Genomic DNA, 25,201 nt, shown 5'->3' with positions numbered 1-25,201 from the left:
ACATCATAGGGTAACCAGAGGGGGAGGAAAGTGAGTGAGCAAGGGATAGAGAATATGGTGAAGGAAATAATGACAGAAAACTTTCAAATCCTGGTGAGAGAGAAAGTCACACAAGTTCAGAAAGCACAGAGGGTTCCAAGCAAGAGGAACCCAAGAGACCCATTCCAAGACACATCATAATTAAAATGGCAAATGTTAGGACAAAGAAAGAATATTAAGGGCTGCAAGAGAGGGACAAGCAGTGATCTACAAGGGAACCCCCATAAGGCTGAGAGCAGATCTCTCAACCAGAAACACTGTAGGCCAGAAGGGAGTGGCATGAAGTTCTCAAAGTAATTAAATACAAGAACTTGCAACTAAGACTGTTTTATCCAGCAAGGCTATCATTTAAAATTGAAGAGGCAACAAAGAGCTTCCCAGACAAAAGAAAGCTGAAGGAGTTCAGTACCACCCAACCAGCTTGCAAGAAATGCTAAAAGGACTGCTTTAAGAAGAAGAAGAAATATTGAGAGGAAGGCACATTGGCATAAAAAAGAAATATGGCATTAAATAAGTGTATATCAATAGTAACCTTAAATGTAAAAAGAATAAATGATTAAAAAAAAAGACATAGGGTAACTGAATGGATAAGAAAACATGACCCATAAATATGCTGTCTATGAGACCCACCTGAGAGCAAAAGATCCACCCAGACTGAAAGTGAAGTGATGGGAAAAAATATTCCATGCATATGGAAACAAACAAAAGCTGGCATAGCAATACTTATTTCTGACAAAACAGACTTGAAAATAAATACTATAACAAGAGACAAAAATGTCACCTCATAATACTAAAGGGATCAATCCAACAGGAGGAAATAACCCTTATAAATATATATGCACCCAATATAAGAACATTTAAATGTATAAAAAATCTTGGTGAACTTTAAAGGAGAGATTGACAGCAACATAATCAAAGTGGGGAACTTTAACACCCCAGTGTCACCATTGGACAGATCACCAAGACAAAAAATCAGCAAGGAAACACAGACCTTAAATGACACACTAGATCTAATGGATTTAACAGACATTTACAGAATATTTCATTCCAAAGCATCAGAATATACATTCTTCTCAAGTTCACATGGAACATTCTCAAAAATAGACCACATGTTAGGGCACAAAGCAAATCTCGAAAATTCAAGAATATTCAAATCATATTAAGCATCTTCTCAGATCACAATGGTGTGATTGTAGAAATCAACCACTATAAAAAAACTGAAAAACATTCAAACACATGGCAGCTAAATAGCATTTTATTAAACAATGAATAGGTTACCAATAATATCGAGGAAGAAATAAAAAACTATCAGGATAAAAATGAAACAAACAAAGAACAACTCAAAATCTATGGGACACAGTGAAAGCAGTCTTAAGAGGAAAGTTCAGAGCATTACAAGCATACCTCAAGAAACAAGAAAAAGCTCTAATAAGCCATCTAACACAACCACTAAAAGAATTAGAAAGAGAATGGCAAGAAAAGTCCCAAAGAAGTACAAAGAAGGAAATGATAAATATCCAAGCAAAATTAGTAACATCAAGACTAAAAAAATAATACAAAAAAATCAATGAACCCAAGAGCTCGTTCTTTGAAATGATAAATAAGATTAGTGAACTTTTAGCCAGATTCACCAAGAAAAAAAGAGTGAGGACCCAAATAAATAAAATTAAAAATGAAAGAGGTGTTATAACAACTGACCCAACAGAAATACAAAGGATTGTAAGAAAATACTATGAGCAACTATATGCCAACAAATTGGACAGCCTGGGTTAAATGGACAAATTCTTAGAAACATAGAATCTTCCAAAGCTGAACCAGGAAGAGGCAGAAAACCTGAACAGGACAACAACAACTAATGAAAATGAAGCCATAATAAAAAAACTCCCAGCAAACAAAAGTCCTGGACCAGGTGGATTTACAGGCGAGTTTTACCAAACTTTCAAAGAAGAATTAACACCTATTCTCCTCAAACTATTTCAGCAAATACAAGAAGATGGAAAAGTTCCAAACTCTTTTTATGAGGGCACCAACATCCTAATCCCCAAACCAAATAAAGACACCACAAAAAACAACAACAAAATTACAGGTCAGGATCCCTCATAAATATAGATACTATAATCCTGAACAAAATGCTTGCAAACTGGATCCAGCAATACATTAAAAAGATCATAAACCACAACCAAGTGGGATTTATTCCAGGGATGCAAAGCTGGTATAATAATCACAAATCAATAAATGTGGTACATCACACAAGCAAAATGAAGAACAAAACCCATATTATCATATCAATACATGCAAGATAAGCATTTGACAAAATCCAGCACCCATTTTTCGTAAAAACTCTCAGCAAAGTGGGAATAGAGGGAACATACCTCAGCATAATAAAGGCCATATATGAAAAACCTGTAGCCAACATCATACACAATGGTCAAAAACTAAAACCATTTTCCTTAAAAACAGTAATAAGACAGGGATGCCCACTTTCATCACTCTTATTCAACATAGTAATGGAAGTCCTTGTGACAGCCATTAGACAAGAAGAATACATAAAATGTATCCAAATTGGAAATGAGGAAGTAAAACTGTCATTGTTTGTAGCTGATATGATCTTTTACATAGAATACCCCAGTGACTCCAGCAAAGTACAACTATATTTGATAAATGATTTTGGCAAGGTAGCTGGATACAAAATTAACATCTGAAAATCAACTTCATTTTTATACACTGAAAATGAACCCTCAGAAACAAAAACTAATAAAGCAATATCATTTACCACTGCAACAAAGAAAATAAGATATCTTGGAATAAACTTAACCAAGAATGTAAAAGACCTTTATTCAGAAATCTATAGGTCACTGAATAAAGAAATAGAGGAAGATATAAACAAGTGGAAAAATATACCATGTTCACAGATTGGAAGAATTAATGTCATAAAAATGTCCATACTACTCAAAACAATCTATAGATTCAATGCAATTCCTATTAAAATACCATCAGCATATTTCACAGAACTGGAACAAATATTCCAAAAATTGATATGGAATAAAAAAAGAGACTGAATAGCCACAGCCATATTGAGAAAGAAGAACAGAGTGGAAGGAATCACTTTACTAGATATCAAGCTGCTACAAAGCCATTGTAATCAAAACAGCCTGGTACTGGTAAGTCAACAGACATATAGATCATTGGAACATAATAGACGCCCCAGAAATTGACCCATGCAATTATGGTCAGTTAATATTTGAGAAAGGAGGCAAGAGCATACAATGGAGTAAAGACATTCTCTTCAATAAATGGTGCTGGGAGAATAGGACAGCTACATGTGAAAGAATGAAACAAGATCACCTGCTTTCTTGCTTATGAACTTATTCATACAGAAGAATAAATTCAAAATGGATAAATGACTTAACAGTCCTGGAAGAAAACTTAGGCAGTAAAGTAATAGACATCTCACTTAGTGGAATTTTCACTGATACATCTCCTAGGGCAAGAGAAACAAAAGACAAAACAAACAAATGGGGCTACATCAAACTAAAAAGCTTCTGCACAGCAAAAGGAATAATCCCCAAAATGCAAAGGAATCCCACAGTATGGGAGAACATATCTGCCAAAGATGTATCTGATAAGGGGCTAATTTTCAAAGTGTACAAAGAAATCATATAACTCAACAAGAGGAAGACAGACAACCCAATTTAAAAATGGGCAAAGGACCTAAATATACACTTCTCCAAAGAGGACATACTGATGTCCAAAAGACATATTAAAAAAATACTCGACATTGTAAATCATCAGAGAGATGCAAATTAAAACCACAATGTGGTATCTCTTTACATCTGTCAGAATGGCTACCACCAACAAATCAAAAAATGACACGAGCTAGTGAAGATGTGGAGAAAGGGGAACTCTGGTACTCTGCTGGTAGGAATGCAGACTGGTGCAGCTACTATAGAAAACAGTATGGAGGTTCTTTAAAAAGTTGAAAATGGAACTGCCCTTTGCTCCAGTGATCCTACTTCTAGGAATATATCCTAAAAATTTCAAAACACTAATCAGAAAAAATATATGTACCCCTATGTTCATAGCAACACAATTTACAGTAGAGAAGATCTGGAAACAGCCCAAGTGCCCATCAGTAGATGAGTGGATAAAAAAGCAGTGGGACATCTACACCATGGAATACTAAACAACTGTAAAGAACAAGGATCTTGTACCCTTTGGGACAGTATGGATAGACCTGGAGAACACTATGCTAAGTGAAATAAGTCAGGCATAGAAAGAGAAACCACATGATCTCACTTATATATGGACTCTAAATAACTTAATAAACTGATGAACAAAATAGGTTCAGTGACATGGAAGCGGGGATCAGACTTATGAATCTCAGAGGGAAGGAGAGGTGTGTGTGTGTGTGTGTGTGTGTGTGTGTGTGTGTGTGTGTGTGTTTGGGTGAGGAGAGATTAAAAAAATAATTTATATGCATGTATGCATAACCCATGGAACAGACAATAGTGTGGTGAGGGACTCTTGAGAGTGTTGAGTAGGGGGTTGAAGGAGTCAATGCAGAGCTAAAGGGACATCTGTATTAATTATAACACTAAAACACAAAAAAGCCCACACAAACCAAACCAAAGGAAACCAAACCAAACAAAAAAATATGCTCAAAGGAATTGAAAACAGACTCGATGAAGCAGAGATTGTATAAGCGAATTAGAAGACAATGTAGAAAAATACCAGAAAAACAAAGTAGTAAAAAAAAAAAACCGACCTAAAAAGTATGAGGGGATTTTAAGGGAACTTTGGGACAACATGAATGGAACATCATTCACATTATAGGGCGATCAGAGGGAGAAGAAAGTGACCAAGGAATAGAGAATCTGTTTATAGAAATAATGACAAAAAATCTCCCCTTACTTGGTGAAGGAAAAAGTCATAAAATAAGAACCAAAGAGGTTACCAATCCTGGTGAACCCAAAGAGACCCACTGCTATACACATCATAATTAAAATGGCAAATATTAAATACAAAGAGAACTGTAAGGGCAGCAAAGAGAGATGGGAAGTTATCTACAAGGGAGCTACCATAAGGCTGTCAGTTCATTTCTCAACAGAAACACCATAGACCAGAAGGGAATGGTATAAAATATCTAAAGTAATAAAAAGCAAGGATCTAAAAACCAAGACTCCTCTAACCAGGCTTTCATTCAAAATTGAAAGTGAAATAATGAGCTTCCAGACAAAAAAAAGACAAAAGAAGTTTATCGCCACCAAACCAGCAGTGCAAGAAATGTTAAAGAGACTGCTGTAGGAAGAAGGAATGAAGAGAGAGAAGAACATAGGTATAAAGAACAAAACTGGCAATAAATAAGCACCTACCAATAATAACCTTAAATGTAAAATGATTAAATGCTCCAATCAAAAGACATAGGGTAACTGAATGGATAAGAAAACATGACCCATATATATGCTGTCTACAAGAGATCCACCATAGAACAAAAGACACACATAGAATAAAAATGAAGGAATGGAAAAATTTATTTTTATGAAAAGTGGAAACTAACAAAAAGCAGGTGTAGCAATACCTGTATCTGAAAAATGACTTCAAAGCAAAGCCATAAAAAAACACAAAGAAGACCACTACATAATACCAAAGGGACTGATCCAAAAAGAAAATATAACCCTGATAAACATATATGCACCAAATATAGGAGCACCAAAATATATAAAAAAACTTCTGGAGGACTTTAAGGGAGAGATAGACAGCAACACAATCATAGTAGGGAACGTTAACACCCCACAGAGATCACCGGATAGATTTCAAGACAAAAAATCGACAAAGGACAGTGACGTTAAACAACACATTAGATCACATGGATTTAATTGACACTTACAGAACATTTCACCCCAAAGCTACAGATTATACAACCTTTGCAAGTGCACATGGTACAGTCTCAAAGACAGACCACATATGACACACAAAGTAAGTCTCTATAAGTTGAAGAATATTGGAATCATATCAAGCACCCTCTTTGATTACAGTGGCATGAAACTAGAAATCAACTACAATAAAATCACTCAAAAACATTCAAACACTTGGTATTTAAATAATGAATGGGTTAACAATGAAAAAAAGAACAAATCAAAAAATTCCTGGGAGTTGGAAGATGGGGGCCCTGTGAGAAGCAGCAGAGTGACCCCGCTCCCAGCCACGGACTTGATTTACTCCTAAAAACCTACGTAACCAGCTTGAAAAAAACAGAGAAACATACCTGAGTGGACGGCGTGCGAGTGGGGAGCACTGAAGAAACATCATGGAGTCCGGTAAGAGAGGGGGTCGTAGAAACGGGGAGTTACCCCTGAAGCCTGTGCTGGGCTAAGAGCCTGGAGGCCTGGAGGCTGCAAAGCTCCCTCCCCTCGGGAGTGTGGACGGCATCCAAAAGCAGGGATCCCACACCCGGAGCGAAGAGAGGGGAAGGAGTGCCTCGTGCACAAGGCAGAAGGACCCAGGGGTGCGGTGAGTCCCATAGGGAAAGGCGCCTTCCTAGGAAACAAATCCTCTAGTGGAGGCTGCGACCAGCATCTGGTGCTCGGGGTGCTGACCATAGGGAAGGCTGTCCCAAAGTCTTTGACACCCAAGTGGTAAGGCACCAGAGGACTCGCTGAGCAGCCGCACACGGGGACCCTCTGCCTCCCTGTGGGGCATTGTGTTGAGACCCAGAAAGTGCTGAATCTACATGGCGCTGAATCTTCAGTGGGTGGGACCCGCCCTGAGCTCCCCCTGCCTAGAGGCTGGGATTTGCGACCAGCCCTGAGGGTGTCCTCCCACCCTGAGCTCCCAGTGGGAGAGGCTGGGGTCTGCAACCAGACCTGAGGGGTGCGGTGGTGGCACGTGAAGCTGCTCCAGCTTTGCTGAGACCAGCAGTGCGGGGAACGAGAATCAGAGGACAGGGTAGGGACTGAGGAGCTGGGGGTTGAGCAGAGACTAATTCCTGCAGAGTGAGAGCCTGACAGCGAAACCTCTAAGGGGAGTGACACCGTGAGCTACACTAGCCACCCAGCACCCTGAAGACTACAGAAGACTCTTGAGCAAGACCAGGCAACTACAAGGCTGCAAAACAGCTGAGAGGAGGAGGTGGTCCACGGAGAGCCTTAGATCAACCATCTACCTAAGGACACCAGAGCCAAACCTGGATGGTTCCTCACATTGGCTGATACACAAGCACCTCCCAGGGAAGTGAAATCGGCACACAAAACAGTGTCCCGCAGACAACATAAGTTGCCCAGAAAAAACTCACCTGATTGACCACCCTTTTTTTTTTCTGCTGTTTTTTGTTTTGTTTTGTTTGGTTTTTGGGTTCTGGGTTTTTTTGTTTGTTTGGTTTTTTTTGTTTGTAGGTTTGTTTATTTTTCCCTTTTTTCCTTAGGAAGAAGAGAAGGGGGAGAAAATTTGTTTTTTCTCCTTTATTAAATTTTATAATAATTTTTTTAACTAAATTTTTTTCTCTCCTTTTTTAAAAAAAATTTTGTCTTGCTTAGCTTATTTTTAGTTTAGTTTTGTTTATCTGCTTTGTTTTGTTTTATCCTTGCTTCTAATGTCAAGACTTTCTTGATATCCCTGCTTAAAGTCTGGGACTTCATCATTATAACCAAGTTAACTGCTTTCCTCTATAGTTTCCCATAAATCTCTTACCGGGACTCCCTCCCTGCCTGGGCTATATCTCTCTCGCTCCTCTCAATCCATTGACATAACTTTTTTCTTTTTTTTCTTTTTTCTTTTTCTACTTTTCTTTCATTCTTTCATTATGCTCCTTTCTGTCTTCCTGTCCAATTGTTAGTTTCTCTTATTCTCTTTATTGTATTTTTGTTTTCTCACTTTCAACTATTATCCTATTCCTACTCTCTCCCTTAATTTTTTGCTGGACTTTCTTTCAGAATCTTTTCTCTGCTTCTGTTATCTCCCAGTAGCTTCTCCATTTTTCACATTTCAGTTTATTATTATTTTCTAAATTTTCACCACTATTAAAAACAATACACATCTCTCTCTCTCTAAGCATTACTTTTCTTTCTCTTTCTTTTTTTTTTAAGCAATTTTTTTTTCATGTGTGTGTGTTCTCCCTTCACTCTCCCAGTTCTATTTTCACATGGGTTGTTTTCATTGTGACTGTCAAGATATTTTGTAAGATGCCTCTTGTTTCCTGGAATTTTAGTTGTATATTGTCCTGCCTGGCCAGCAACCGTAAAACATCTTACACATCGAGGTTGGGGCTGAGGCACAGTTAGCCAACCCGAGAGTAGGGTCCTCCCAAGGACTGATCAACAACAATCTAGATCCAACCACAGCAGGAAAACATAAAGAAACCACAAAAGGGGCACCCACAAGAGGGACACGCCTAGAGCAAAAAGCTCAGAGGTATAAGGAAAACACACCTCTGGGCTCCACTGGAACCACAAGACAAAATCCCATCCCACAAGACTGGGAGACAGCAAATATATCTAATATATAGATACAAACACTAAGACCTACCAAAATGGGGAGACAAAGAAACCCCCAAATTAAAGAAAAGGAAATATAGCCAGAAAAAGACTTTGATGAGATGGAGTTAAGCAAGTTATCAGAAATGGAGTTCAGAGTATGGATGATGAAGATGTTCAAGGAACTTAAGAAGACTCTAGATGATAAGATCGAGGACCTTAATAAAAACATGAAAAAAGAGATACATACCATAAATAAAACTCAGACAGAGATAAAGAATGCTGTATCTGATATCAAGAATCCACTGGAAGGAATTAAAAGCAGGCTCAATGAAGCAGAGGACAGAATAAGTGACTTAGAAGACAAGGTAGAAAAAATCACAGTCAGAGCACCAAAAAGGAAAAACACTTAAAAAGCATGAGGACAGTCTAAGGCAACTTTGGGACGACATGAATCAAAACAACATTCGCATTATAGGAGTGCCAGAGGAGGAGGAAAGAGAGCAAGGGATAGAGAACTTAGTGGAAGAAATAATTATAGAAAAATTCCCTAGGCAGGCGAAGGAAAAAGCCATACAAGTTCAGGAAGCATAGAGAGTTCCAAAGAAGAGGGACCCAAAGAGACCCACTTCAAGACACATCATAATTAAAATGGCAAATGTCAAGGACAAAGAGAAAATATTAAGGGCTGAAATAGAGAGACAAGCAGTGACATACAAGGGAACCCCCATAAGGCTGACAGCTGATTTTTCAACAGAGACCCTTCAGGCCAGAAGGGAGTATCATGAAGTTCTCAAAGTAATGAAAACCAAGAACATGCAACCAAGATTGTTTTATCCAGCAAAGCTATCATTTAAAATTGAAGGTGAAATAAAGAGCTTCCCAGACCAAAAAAAAAAAAAAAAAAAAAAGCTAAAGGAGTTCAGTACCACCCAACCAGCATTGCAAGAAATGGTAAAAGGACTGCTCTAAGAAAAAGACATATAGTGAGAGAAAGGTACATCACCATAAAGGAGGGAAATAGCATTAAATAAATTTATATCAAGAGTAACCCTACATGTAAACAGAATAAATGGTCCAATCAAGAGATATAGAGTAGCTGAATGGATAAGAAAACAGGAACCAAATATATGCTGTCTACAAGAGACCCACCTGAGAGCAAAAGACTCACACAGCTAAAAGTGAAGGCATGGAGTAAAAAATTCCATGCAAATGGGAAGGAAAAGAAAGCTGGAGTAGCAATTCTTATTTCAGACAAAACAGACATAAAAATAAAGACCATAACAAGAGAAAAATGTGGTCACTACATAATACTAAAGGGATCAATCCAACAGGAGGAAATAACACTTATAAACATCTATGCACCCATACAGGAGCACCTAAATATATAAAAAATTTTTTGGGGGACTTTAAAGGGGAAATTGACACCAACACAATCATAGCGGGGGACTTTAACACCCCATTGTCAGCACTGGACAGATCATCAAGACAAAAATCAACAGGGAAATGCAGACCTTAAATGAATCACTAGACCTAATGGATTTAATTGACATTTATAGAACATTTCACCCCAAGGCAGCAGAATACACATTCTTCTCAAGTGCACATGGGATATTCTCAAAAATAGACCACATGTTAGGGCACAAGGCAAGTCTCTACAAGTATAAGAAGACTGAAATCATATCAAGCATCTTCTTGGATCACAATTCCATGAAACTAGAAATCAACCACTATAAAAAAACTCAAAAATATTCAAACACATGGAGGCTAAATAGCATGTTATTTAACAATGAATGGGTTACCAATGAGATCAAGGAAGAAATCAAACACTTCATGGAAAGTAATGAAAATGAACAGACAACAACACAAAACCTATGGGACATGCTAAAGAAGTCCTGAGAGGAAAATTCATAGCATTACAAGCCTACCTCAAGAAACAAGAAAAAAATCTGATGAATCATCTAACACAACAACTAAAAGAACTAGAACGAGAACAGCAAGAAAAGCCCCAAGGAAGTAGAAGGAAGGAAATAATAAAACTCAGAGCAGAGATTAATGACATAGAGAATAAAAAAAACAATACAAAAAATCAATGAAACCAAGGGCTGGTTCTTTGAAAAGGTAAATAAGATTGATGCACCTTTAGCCAGACTCACTAAGAAACAAAGAGAGGGGGCCCAAATAAATAAAATCAGAAATGAAAGAGGCGATATAACAACTGACCCAACAGAAATACAATGGAGTGTAAGAAAATATTATGTGGAACTATATGCCAGCAAATTGGACAACATGGGGGAAATGGACAAATTCCTAGAAGCACACAATCTTCCAAAGCTGAATCAAGAAGAGGCAGAAAACCTGATTAGGCCAATAACAACTAATGAAATTGAAGCAGTAATCAAAAAACTCCCAGCAAACAAAAGTCCTGAACCAGATGGATTTACAGGTGAGTTTTACCAAACATTCAAAGAAGAATTAACACCTATTCTGTTCAAACTATTCCAGAAAATTCAAGAGAAGGGAAAACTCCCAAACTTTTTTTATGTGGCCACCATCATCCTAATCCCCAAACCAGATAAAGATACTACAAAAAAAGAATATTACAGGCCAATATCCCTGATGAACATAGATACTAAACTCCTCACTAAAATACTGGCAAACCAGATCCAGCAATACATTAAAAAGATCATACATCATGACCAAGTGGGATTTATTCTGGGGATTCAAGGCTGGTACAACATCCGCAAATCAATAAATGTGATACATCACATAAACAAAATGAAGGGCAAGAATCATATGATTATATCAATAGATGCAGAAAAAGCATTTGACAAAATCCAGCACCCATCTCTGATAAAAACTCTCAGCAAAGTGGGAATTGAGGGATCATACCTCAACATAATAAAGGCCATATATGATAGACCTATAGCCACCATCATACTCAATGGGAAAAAACTAAAACCATTTCCATTAAAAACAGGTACAGGACAGGGATGTCCACTTTCACCACTCTTATTCAACATAGTACTGGAAGTCCTTGCCATAGCCATCAGACAGGAAGAAAACATAAAAGGTACCCCAATTGGAAAGGAGGAAATAAAACTGTCATTATTTGCAGATGACATGATATTGTACATAGAAAACCCTAAAGACTCCATCAAAGTGCTACTAGATTTGATAAACGAATTTGGCAAGGTAGCTGGATACAAAATCAACATCCAAAAATCAATGGCATTCTTATACACCAACAATGAATTTTCAGAGAGTGAAACTAAAAAAGCAGTACCATTTACCATTGGAACTAAAAAAATAAGATACCTAGGAGTAAACTTCTCCAAGAACATAAAAGACCTGTACTCAGAATACTACATGACACTGAAAAAAGAAATAGAGAAAGATTTAAACAAGTGGAAGAATATATCATGCTCATGGATTGGAACAATTAATATCATTAAAATGTCCATACTACCCAAAGCAATTCATAAATTTAATGCAATTCCTATTAAAATACCAACAGCATATTTCACAGATCTAGAACAAACATTTCAAAAATTTATATGGAACCAAAAATGACCCCGAATAGCTGCAGCCATCTTGAGAAAAAAGAACAGAGTGGGAGGGATCACTTTACAGGACTTCAAACTGTATTACAAAGCCACTGTAATCAAAACAGTCAGGTATTGGGACAACAACAAGCATATAGATCAATGGAACAGAACAGAGACCCCAGAAATAGACCCATGCCATTATGGTCAGTTAATATTTGACAAAGGAGGTGAGAGTATCCAATGGAGTAAAGACAGTCTCTTCAATAAGTGGTGCTGTGAAAATTGGACACATACATGCAAAAGAATGAAACTGGACCACCAACTTTCACCATACACAAAAATAAACTCAAAATGGATAAAAGACTTAAATGTAAGTCAAGAAACCATAAAAATCCTGAAAGAAAACATAGGCAGTAAAGTCACAGACATCCCACGTAGTGGACTTTTCACTGATACATCTCCTAGGGCAAGAGAAACAAAAGAAAAAATAGACATATGGGACTACATGAAACGAAAAAGCTTCTGCACTGCAAGAGAAAACAGCCTCAAAATTCAAAGGAATCCCACGGTCCAGGAAAACATATTTTCCCAGGATGTATCTGATAAGGGGCTACTTTCCAAAGTGTACAAAGAACTCATAGTACTCAGCAAGAGGAAGACAATCCAATTAAGAAATGGGGAAAGGACTTAAATAGACACTTCTCCAAAGAGGACATACGGATGGCCAAGAGACATATGAGAAAATGCTCAATGTCGATAATCATCAGAGAAATGCAAATTAAAACCACAATGAGGTATCACTTCACACCTGTCAGAAGGGTTGCCATCAACAAATCAACAAATGACATGTGGTGGCCAGGATGTGGAGAAAGCGGAACCCTAGTACACTGCTGGTGGGAATGCAGACTGGTGCAACCACTATGGAAAACAATATGGAGGTTCCTCAAAAAATTAGAAATGGAGCTGCTGTTTGACCCAGTGACTCCACTCCTAGGAATGTATCCTAAGAATCCTAAAATATTAATCAGGAAGAATATACGTACCCCTATGTTCATAGCAGCACAATTTACAATAGCTGAGATCAGGAAACAACCCAAGTGCCCATCAGTAGATGAGTGGATAAAAAAGCTGTGGGACATTTACACCATGGAATACTACGTAGCTGTAAAGAAGAATAATCTTGTACCCTTTGGGACAGTATGGATGGACTTGGAGAAAATTATGCTAAGTGAAATTAGCCAGGCATGAAAAGGCAAATATCACATGATCTCGCTGATACGTGGAATCTAAAGAACTTAATAAACTGATGAACAGAATAGATTCAATGACATGGAAGTATAGATGAGACTGACGAATGTCAGAAGGATGGAGGAGGGCGGGTGGGTGGACGGGGAGAGAGTAACCAAAGAATTTATATGCATATATGCACTACCCAAGGACACAGACAATGGTGGGGAGAGGGACTGGGGAGGGGGAAGGGATGGGATGGAGAGGCTCATTGGGGAGAAAAAGGGACATCTGTAATATTTTAACAAAAAAAAAATTAAAAAAAAATTCTTGGACACACCAAAAAAATGAGCATGCAACAACTCCAAAATCTATGCCTGAGAGGGAAGTTTATAGTATTACAGGCCTATCTCAAGAAACAAGAAAAAACCTCTAATAAACTGTCTAACCCTACAACTAAAAGAATTTAGAGAACAACAGGAAATGTTCAGAGTAAGTAGAAGGAAGGAGATAATAAAGATCAGAGTGGAAGTAAATGACATATACACTAAAAAAGTAATAATAATAATCCCCCAAACAAAAAACAAACCCATAAAATATATCAATAAAACCAAGAGCTGCTTCTTTGAAGATATAAAGAAGATTCATGAACCTTAAGCCATACTCATTAATAATCAAAGGGAGAGGACCCCCCCAAAAATAAAATCAGAAACAAAATTGGTGAAGTAACAACTGATATTACAGCAATACAAAGGATTGTGAGAAAATGCTATGCACCACTATATGGTAACAAAATGGACAAACTGAGAGAAATGGACAACCTCCTAGAAACATACAATCTTCCAAAACTCAATTAAAAAGAATCAGAAAACCTGATTAGACTACTAACCACTAATGTAATTGATGCAGTAATTAAAACGCTCCCAGTAAACAAAAGTCCTGGGTCAGATGGCTTCACAGGAGAGTTTTACCAACCATTCAATGAAGAACACTTATGCTCTGCAAACTATTCCAAAAAATTCAAGATTAAGGAATACTTTCAAGTTCTATTGACAAGGTCAGCATTATCCTAATACAAAACCAGATAAGGACACTACAAAGAGAGGAAATTACAGGGCAATATCTCTGATGAACATATATGCTAAAATCCTCAACAAAATATTAGAAAATCAGATCCAGCAATACATTAAAAAGATCGTAAACCATGACTAAGTTGGATTTATTCCAGGGATGCAAAGCTGGTACAATATTCCCAAATCAATAAATGTGATTCATGACATTAAAAAAAAAAAAAAAAAAAGGATAAAAATCACATCATCAGAACTCAGGGGAAGATGGCAACAGAATAGGTGAAAGCAATATATACCTGCTCCCAGTGCTGAATCTGAGATATAGCTAAAACTTAGAACAATTAACTTGAATTAAAAACAGAAAGACACCTGAACAGGAATATTATATCCAAGGCCTGAAAAACAGAAGCTACACAGAGACTGGTAAGAAGGATGGAGCAGAAAGGGCTGCTCCTTGCATCCAGGGACAGTGGCTTTAGCTGGAGAAATATTGTGGCTGCAAAAGCCCCCCAGAGGAAAGAGCAATCTCAGTCCTAAGCAAGGACCTCCAACTCAGAACACTAGTGCCTGAAAGAAGGGCCTGCACAACATTTGGCAGCAAAAAATAAGCGTGGAACTGGCACACTGGAAAGGGGAGGGGGTCTGCTTGAATCCAGGTTATTCTCCATAAAGGCCACTGCACAGGGACTCACTCTCCTGCACTCACCTGTGGCTCTGGTGGAGGGAAAGAGACTCAGGGCATACGGAAGCCAGGAGGAGATCAGGGTGACTCACACAGCACTGGAGATCAGGAAGGCAGGCTACTAAGGTCCCAGTCCCAAGCCAATATCCCACACCATCCCCAGATGCCATCCCCAGGGTCCAGCACTTCTATTTTTGCAGCACCAGCTTGATAAAGTGAACTAACCCTGTTCTCCAAATACTAGTGACACCACCCTGCTAAACTTGAGTCTGGCATAAAGAACTGAAGGCTGTACACAAGAAGGACCTTAACCATGCTTTTTCCTCTGGAAAAACTATAGATAGCCTTAGATGAACATTGAACTGAGTGGCTGGGGAATAAGAGCCAATCTTCCTCCTCTCCCATGGGCTAGGCAGGCCATTCCCCAAAGGAAGACACCCTGGGCAGGGCTTTAGGCTACAAGCAGCTGCAGAATAAGGGGGAGGCATGCACTTGCAAGCCTCTCTTCAAGATCTTTGGCAGGATGCCACAAAGATAGAAAGCTAGCCTCTAACTAATCTGTTAAGGTCCTATGCTACCCCCAACAAGGGGCCGCATAAATTTACACTCCCAAACCCTGGATTTGCATTCCAAAACCTGCCTGAACCTCAAGCCAAGTGCAGAACCACAACTGGAGCAAAGTGCAAACCAGAACTGGGACTTTGGAGCCTTCCTTCTCAGAAGCCTTCACCAGGGCCTCTGGCAGTGAACTGCAGGCATGGAGAAGGGTCACAAGCTCTCTACTCCCCCCACAAGTGCCAGTGCAACCCCAAGCAAAGGGTGCAGCCTTGTGCTATTACTCCAAACCCCACTTGCACCTTACTGCAGGAGCTGACCCGCTGGGAAAAAGGGTCACAAATCAGAACTGTGAAACTGGATGCATCCCTTAGGAGCCCCTCTTCAAGAGCTCTGGAGGGGTGCCCCTGAGCTACAAGGCAAGTGACATCTCTCTTCTAGAAGGCCAAGTGCCTGTGCCACCCCCAAGAAAGGGCACCCTGAATTTGCATTCCCAAAGCCCGGATTTGCATTCCAGAAGCAGCCTGCGCCACAAGCCAAGAGCAGATCTACAGCAAGAATAAAGTGAAAATCAGACCTGGGACTTTACCCCCCTCCCATCAGAAACCCTCACTAGGACCTCTGACCATGAAGTGCATGGTGACAAGCCCTCTACTCTTCCCACAGAAGCCAGAGAAACCCCAAGCAAAAGGAGCAGCCTTGTGCTACCACTCCAAGCCCCACCTGCACCATCCTGCAGGGACAAGCTCCATGGGAAAATGGGTCATAAATCAGAACTGTGAAATCCTGTGTGACCCACTAGGAGCCTCCTTTCAAGAGCTCTGGTGCCAATGAGCTGTAGGGCAAGTGACTTGCTTCCTTCTTGAGGGCTGAGGACCTGCACCACTTCCAACAAGGGGCTGCCTGGATTTGCATTCCCAAAACCTGTCTGCACCACCAACCAAGTGCAGACTAAAAGTGGGAATTACAGTTCAGAACTGGAACATCTAGAGCCACCTCCTTGGAGGTCTGCATCAGGGCCTCTAGCGGTCAGCTGCAAGGAGAGAAGGGAATGACAAGCTCTCTCCTACGCCCCCACAAGAGCCAGTGCTACCCAAAGTGTAGGGGGCAGCCTTGATTTACTACTACTCCAAGCCCCACCTATACTTTCTTGCAGGTGCAGCCTCACTGGATAAAGGGGTCATAAATCAGAACTGTGAAATCTGCTGCATCCCCCTAGGAGCTTCACTTCCAGAGCTCTGGCATGGAGCTTAAAGGAGAATGCCTACCTCCCATCTTGAGGGCTAAGGACCTTAACCACTTCGATCAAAGGGTGGATTAGACTATCATCCCCAGATTCTGCTGGCAAAACCCTGCCAATCTCATATCCACTGGGGGAAATGGATGCAAAGCAGAGCTAGAACATTGGACCTAACTCACTCATAGCACTCCAAAGAGGCCTATGGAGGAGCACTACAGAGACAGAAGGAAATGAGCAGCTCTTTCTCTCCCTTCCCAAGGGAAGGTGACACTCCAAGTGGAAGGGGGAAGCCTGTTCTCTTCCTCCAAACTCTATCTCCATACCTGCTGGGGATGCCACACAGGAGAAAGGGGACATATCCAAGAGCCGGGGCATATGGTGCAATCCACTCAGAGCCTCCCCTCAGGGTTTCTGACAGGGCACTGCTGAGTTAGAAGGCAAACAGCTAACTCCCCTATCGAGGTCAGAGATCCTGTGTCATCCCATTCAAAGGGAAGATTGGATTTGCACTCCCATCTCCAGCTGGCTCCATCCTGCTAAGCTCAATTCTGTGGGGTGAAAGTTGATCCTACCCATGAATGGGCCAACAACAGTCAGCTCCCAATCACAGCAAGAGGGTCCACATAACCCATACAAAGGACATTATTAGAGCTTTCAGCTCAAGAGTTCAAGGAGACTTTACCACCCTGTCCCACAGAACACTTACTACATAAAGCCACACCATAAAGACTGGGAGTCATAGTAGTTGTATCTTACACATGGGAACAAAAGCAAAGAGACAGCTAAAATGGAGTGACAAAGAAACAATCCCCAAACTAAAGAAATAAAAATCACCAGAAAAAGACCTCGATGAGATGGAAATAACCAAGTTATTAGAAATAGAGTTCTGAGTAATGGTTATAAAGATGCTCAAGGAAATTAGTGAGAACCTCAAGAGACTTAATGGGACCATTCGGAAACGTAATGGGAAATACAAAGAACTTAGTGAAAACTACATCAGAATAAAAAAGATATAGATACTATGAATAAGAACCAGGCAGAAATAAAGAATACTATACCTGACATCAAGAATATGCTGGAGGGAATTAAAAGCAGGCCCAATGAAGCAGAGGATTGAATAAGTGAATTAGAAGATAAGGTAGAAAAACACACTTAATCAGAGCAGCAAAAAGAAAGAATGCTTAAAAAGCATGAGGACAGTTTAAGAGAACTTTGGGACAACATGAAATGAAACAACATACACATCATAGGCCTACTAGAGGTGGAGAAAAATGAACAAGAGATAGAGAACCTGTTTGAAAAAATAATCACAAAAAACTTCCCTAGCCTGGTGAAAGAAAAAAGCTACACATGTGCAGGAAGCACTAAGAGTCCCAATCAAGATAAACACAAAGAGATCCACAATGAAGACAAATCATAATTAAAATGGCAAATGTTAAGGAAAAAGAGAGAATCCTAAGGGCTGCAAGAGAGAGACAACTAGTGAACTACAAGGACGTCCCCATAAGGCTGTCTGTGGATTTCTCAACAGAAACACTTCAGGCCAGAAGGCAGTGGCATGAAGTTCTCAAAGTGATGAAAAGCAAGAAACTGCATTCAAGACTGCAAAATCCAGCAAGGCTATAATTCAAAGTTGATGGTGAAATAAAGAGCTCCCCTAAATAAGAAGTCTGAGGGAGTTCAGTAGCACCAAACCAGCATTGCAAGAAGTGCTAAAAGGACTGCTTTAAGAAGAAGAAATATAGAGAGTAAGGCACATAGGCATAAAGGGAAAAAATGGTGTTAACCAAGTACATATCAACAAGAACCTTAAATATGAATGGGTTAAATGCTCCAATCAAAAGACATGGGGTATAGCTGAATGGATAAGAAAACATGACCCGTATATAAGCTGTCTACAAAAGACACACCTCAAAAACAAAAGATTCACACAGACTGAAAGTGAAGAAATAGAAAAAATGCTCCATGCAAATGCAAACAAAAAAAAGCTGGGGTAGCAATACTTATTTCTGACAAAATAAACTTCAAAATAAAGACCATGACAAGAGACAAAGAAGGTCAATACATAATACTAAAGAAAAAGAAGGTAAATACATAATACTAAAGGGATCCATCCAACAGGAGCATATAACCCTTAAAAACATCTATGCACCAATATAGGAGCATGTAAATATACAAAAGAAAATTGGTGGACTTTAAGGGGGAGATTGACAGCAACACAATCATTGTAGGGAATTTTAACAACTTACTGTCATCACTGGAAAGATCATCCAGACAAAGGGTCAACAAGGAAACACAGACCTTAATTGACACACTAGAGCTAATGGAGTTAATTGATATATACAGAACATTTGATCCAAAAGCTGCAGAATATACATTTCTCTCAAGTTCACATAGAACATTCTCAAAAATAAACCACATGTTAGGACACAAAACAAGTCTCTACAAGTTCAAGAAGATTGAAATCATATCAAGCATCTTCTTGGATCCCAGTGGCATGAAATTAGAAATCAACCATTATAAAAAAATTCCAAAATATTCAAACAAATGGAGGATAAATAGCATGTTATTGAACAATGAATGGGTTACCAATGAGAACAAGGAAGAAATTCAAAAAATTCCTGGTAAAAAATGAAAACATATAGTCAACAACCCCAAATCTGTGGGACAGAGTGAAAGCACTCCTGAGAGGAAAGTTCATAGCATTACAGGCATATCTGAAGAAACAAGAAAAAAGGTCTAAGAAGCCATCTAACACAACAACTAAAAGAATTAGAAAGAGAACAGCAAGGAAAGCTCTGAGGAAGTAGAAGGAAGGAAATAATAAAGATCAGAGAAGAAAGTAATGACAGAGATGGTTCTTTGAATAGATAAATAAGACTTATGCTCCTTTAGCCAGATTCACTAAGAAACAAGGAGAGAGGACCCAAATAAATAAAATCGGAAATGAAAGAGGCAATATAATAACTTACCCACAGGAATACAAAGGATCATAAGAAAATACTATGAGCTACTATATGTTAACAAACTGGACCACTTGGGTTAAATGGACAAATTCCTAGAAGCATGCAAGCTTCCAAAGCTGAAGCAGGAAGAATCAGAAAATCTGAATAGGCTGATAACAACTAATGAAATTGAAGCAGTAACCAAAAAACTCCTAGCAAACAAAAGTCCAGGACCAGATGGATTTACAAGCAAGTTTTACCAAATATTCAAAGAAGAACTAACACCTATTCTACTCAAACTATTCCAGAAAATTCAAGAGGAGGGAAGACTCCCAAGCTCTTTTTAGGAGACCAGTATTATCTTAATCCCAAAACTAGATAAAGACACTACAAAGAAAGAGAATTACAAGCCACTATCCTTGATGAACATAGATGCTAAAAATCCTCAAGAAAATATTAGCAAATTGGATGCAGCAATATATTAAAATGATCATACACCATGATCAAGTTGGATTTATTCTGGGGATGCAAGGTTGGTATAATATTCACAAATCAATAAATGTGATACATCATATAAACAAGATGAAGCACAAAAATCTTAAGATTATATCAATAGATGCAGAAAATGTATTTGACAAAATCTAGCATGCATTTTTAATAATCACTCTCAGCAAAGTGGGACTAGAGGGAACATACCTGAAAATAATAAAGTCCATATATGAGAAACATACAGCCAACATCATATTCAATGGGCAAAAACTAAAATCATTTTCTTTAAAAACAGGAACAAGGCAAGGTCCACTTTCACCACTCTTATTCAACATAGTAATGGAAGTCCTTGCCACAGCCATCAGACAAGAAGAAAACATAAAAGGTATCCATACTGGAAAGGAGGAAGTAAAACTGTCATTACTTGCAGATGACATGATACTGTACATAGAAAACATCCACCAAAATACTACTAAATTTGAAAAATGAATTTGGCAAGGTAGCTGGATACAAAATTAATATCTGGAAATCGACAGCAATTTTATACACCAACAAAGAACTCTCAGAAAGAGAAACTAAAAAAACAATACCATTTACCATTCCAACTAAAAAAGCAAGATATCTTGGAATAAATTTAACCAAGGATGTAAAAGACCTGTACTTGGAAAACTACAGGACACTGAAAAAAGAACTAGAGAAAGATATAAACAAGTGGAAGAATATACGATATACATGGATTAGAAGAATTAATATCATAAAAATGTCCATACTACCCAAAACAATCTATAGATTCAATGCAATTTCTAATAAAATACCTACAGCATATTTCACAGAGACAGAACAAATATTCCAAAAATTTATGTGGAACCAAAGAGACCCAATAGCTGCAACAATCTTGAGAATGAAGAACAGAGTTGGAGAGATCACTTTACTGGATATCAAACTATACTACAAAGCCACTGTAATCAAAACAGCCTGGTATTGGTACATCAACAGACATATAGATCAACAGAACAGAACAGAGACCTCAGAAATTGACCCACACCATTATGGTCAATTAATACTTCACAAAGGAAGCAAGAGCATACAATAGAGTAAAGACAGCCTCTTCAATAAATGGTGTTGGGAAAATTGGACAGGTACATGCAAAAAAATAAAATTATTTCACTAACTCCATACATAAGAATAAATTCAAAATGGAAAAAATATGGATAAAATACTTAAAATAAGTTGTGAAACCATAAAAATCCAGTAAGAAAACAGGCTGTTAAGTCACAGACGTCTCACATAGTGCAATTTCCACTGATACATCCCCTAAGGCCATGGAAACAGAAAAAAATAAACATATGGGGCTTCATCAAACTAAACAACTTCTGCACAGCAAAAGAAATAATCCTCAAAATATAAAGAAACCTTACGGTATGGGAGAACATATTTGCCAAGGATACATCTGATAAGAGGGTAATTTCCAAAGTGTACAAAGATCTCATACAACTCAACAAGAGGAAGACAAACAATCCAATTAAAAAATGGGCAAAGGACCTGAATAGACACTTCTCCAAAGAAGACATACAGATGGCCAAAAGACATATGAAAAAATGCTCAAGGTCACTAATCATCAGAGAAATGCAAGTTAAAACCACAATGAGGTATCACTTCACACTTGTCAGAATGGCTACCTTCAACAAATTTGCAAATGACATGTGCTGACAAGGATATGGGGATAGAAGAACCCTGGTACACTGCTGGTGGGAATGCAGACTGGTGCAACCATTATGGAAAATAGTATGGATGTTCCTCAAAAAATTGAAAATGGAACTGCCTTTTGATCCAGTGATCCCACTTCTAGGAACATATCCTAAGAATCCTGAAACACTAATCAGAAAGAATATATGCACCCCTATGTTCATAGTAGTGCAATTTACGGTAGCTAAGATCTGGAAATAGCCCAAGTGCCCATCAGTAGATGAGCGGAAAAAAAGCTGTGGGACATTTACACCATGGAATACTATGCAGCTGTAAAGAGGAAGGATCTCGTACCCTTTGGAAGAGTATGGATGGACCTGGAGAAAATTATGCTAAGTGAAATAAACCAGGCAGAGAAAGACAAATATCACATGATCTCAGTTACATGTGGAACCTAAAGAACATACTAAACTGATGAATGAAATAGATTCAGTGACATAGAATCATGGAACATATGAATGAATCTCAGAGGGAAGGTGGAGATGGGGGAGTAGAGATTAACCAAAGAATTTATATACATATATGCAAACCCCACAACACAGAGAATAGTTTGGTGAAGGCCTGGGGTGGGGAGTAGATGTGGGGTGGAAATGGTAAAGGGGGAAAAAGGGATCATTTACAATATTTTCAACAATAAAGATAAAGGGGGAAAAAAATCACATCATCATACCAATAGATGCAGAAAAAGCATTCAACGAAATCCAGCACCCCTTTTAGATAAAAACTCTTAGCAAAGTAGGAATAGAGGTATCATACCTCAACATAATAAAAGCCATAGATTACAAACCTACAGTCATCATTCTCAATAGGCAAAAACTAAGAGCATTTCCCTTAAGAACAGGAACAAGACAGGGATGTCTGCTTTCACCACTCTTATTCAACATGGTCCTGGAAGTCCTAGCAGCAGTGATCAGACAAGAAGAAAAAATAAAAGGTATTGATATATGTAAGGAGTCATTATTCACAGATCACATGATATTGTACATAAAGAACACTACAGAATCCACCAAAAAATAAAATAAAATACTAGAGTTAATAAATAAATTTGGCCAAGTAGCAGGATACATAATTAACATCCAGAAATTGATGGCGTTTTTTACACCAATGATCTCTCTCTGAAAGAGAAACTAAAAAAATTCCTTTTATTACTGCAGCAACAATAAAATGATACTTATGCATATACTTACCCAAGCAGGTAAAAGACCTGTACTCAGAAAAATGTAGGACATTGAAAAAAAGAAACAGAAGAAGATACAAATGAGTGGAAGAATATTCTATGTTCATGGATAGGAAGAAATAACATCATTAAAATGTCCATATTACCAAAGCAATCTATAGGTTCAATGCAATCCTTATTAAAATACCAATGGCATATTTCACAGATCTAGAACAAATAATCCAAATATTTATATAGAACCAAAAAAGACTTGAAAAGCCACAGCAATCTTGAGAATGAAGAACAAAGTTGAAGGGATCATAATACCAGATATCAAATTATACTACAAAGCTATTTTAATCAAAACAGCCTGGGACTTGCACAAGAACAGGCACATAGTTCAATGGAACAGAACAGAGAACCCAGAAGTTGACCTAAGCCATTATGCTCATTTAATATTTGACAAAGGAAGCAAGAACATACAATGGAATAAACACAGTCTCTTCAATAAATTGTTTTGGGACAATTGGACAAGTACATGCAAAAAAATAAATAAAATGAAACTATACCACCAATTTACACCATACAAAAAATAAAGTCAAAATGGACAAACAACTTAATTGTAAGTGGTTAAACCATAAAAATCATAGAAGGAAACATAGGCAGCAAAATCTTAGACATCTCACGTAGTAAAATTTTCACAGATACATCTCCTATGGAAAGAGAAACAAAAGAAAAAATAAAGGAATGGGACTTCATCAAAGTAAAAACTTCTGCACAGCAAAAGTAACTGTCTTCAAAATGCAAAAGGGCTCTTTCCTGATGTGGATCAGTGGATGGAGTGTCACCCTGGGCACCAAAGTTTTGAGGGTTTGATTTCTGGTCAAGGGCATGTAGCTGGGTTGCAGGTTTGATCCCTAGTCCTGGCCAGGGCACCTGGGGGAAGCAACCAATCAATGTTTGCCTCAAAGAGATGTTTCTCTCTCTCTGTCTCTCACTCCTCCCCTCCCTCTCTTCCACTCTATAAAAAAAATTAATGGAAAAAATATCCTTGGATGAGGATTTACAAAAAATAAAAATAAAAATGAACCCACTGTATGGGAGAACGTATTTGCCAATGATACATCAGTTAATGGGTTAATTTCCAAAATATATAAGGAACTCATACAACTCAAGAAAAAGAAGACAATCCAATTAAAAAATGAGCAAAGGACCTGAATAGACACTTGTCCAAGGAAGACATATAGACAGTCAAGACACAAATGTAAAGTTGCTCAAAGTGACTAATCACCAGAGGAATGCAAATTAGAAAGACAATGAGATATCACCTCACACCTGCCAGAATGGCTACCATCAATAAATCAAGAAACAAGTGCTGGGGAGGATGTGGAGAAAAGGGAACCTTAGTACACTGATGGTGGGAATGCAGACTGGTGCAGCCACTATGGAAAACAGTATGGAGTTTCTTCCAAAAATTAAAAATGGAACTGTTGTTTGATCCAGTGATCCCACTTCTAGAAATATATCCCAAGAATTCCTAATGACCAATCAGAAAGAATATATGTACTCTTATGCTCAGAGCAGCTCTGTTTACAATAGCTAAGATCTGGAAACAGTTCAAATGGCCATCAGTAGATGAGTGGATAAAAAACCTGTGGTACATTTACACCATGGAATACTATGTATCTGTGAAAAAGAAGGATCTCTTACTCTTGGAAGTATCATGGGTGGACCAGGAGAGTATTATGCTAAGTGAAATAAGCCAGCCAGAGAAAGACAAGCACCACATGATCTCACTTATATGTGGAATCTAATGAACAAAATAAATGGACAAACAAAATAGGTCCAGAGCCATGGAAGCATGGTCAGAAGGACGGGGTGGGGGGTGAGTAGAGATTGACCAAAGAACTTATATGCATATATACATAACCCATGTACACATATAATAGTGTGTTGAAGGCCTGGGGGGGGGGGTAGTTGGTGGGAACTGGATGAAGTGGGGCAATGTGGGAAAATGAGGACATCTGTAATACTTT

The 25,201-nt window shown here is 38.4% G+C and overlaps 1 protein-coding gene across 1 annotated transcript in view; it reads right to left on the bottom strand.

Annotated features, from left to right (window-relative positions):
* The window catches only part of ZC3H12B (zinc finger CCCH-type containing 12B), a gene marked incomplete at its 3' end in the record, with an annotated part of 347,079 nt that overhangs the window by 90,610 nt on the left and 231,268 nt on the right, over positions 1 to 25,201 (bottom strand). The window lies entirely within an intron of this gene.

The sequence above is a fragment of the Miniopterus schreibersii genome, assembly GCF_964146895.1.
Source record: "Miniopterus schreibersii genome assembly, chromosome: X".
In the NCBI taxonomy this organism is placed as follows: domain Eukaryota; kingdom Metazoa; phylum Chordata; class Mammalia; order Chiroptera; family Miniopteridae; genus Miniopterus; species Miniopterus schreibersii.
Note: the sequence above shows the minus strand (reverse complement) of the source record. Positions and strands in the feature narration are given on the sequence as shown.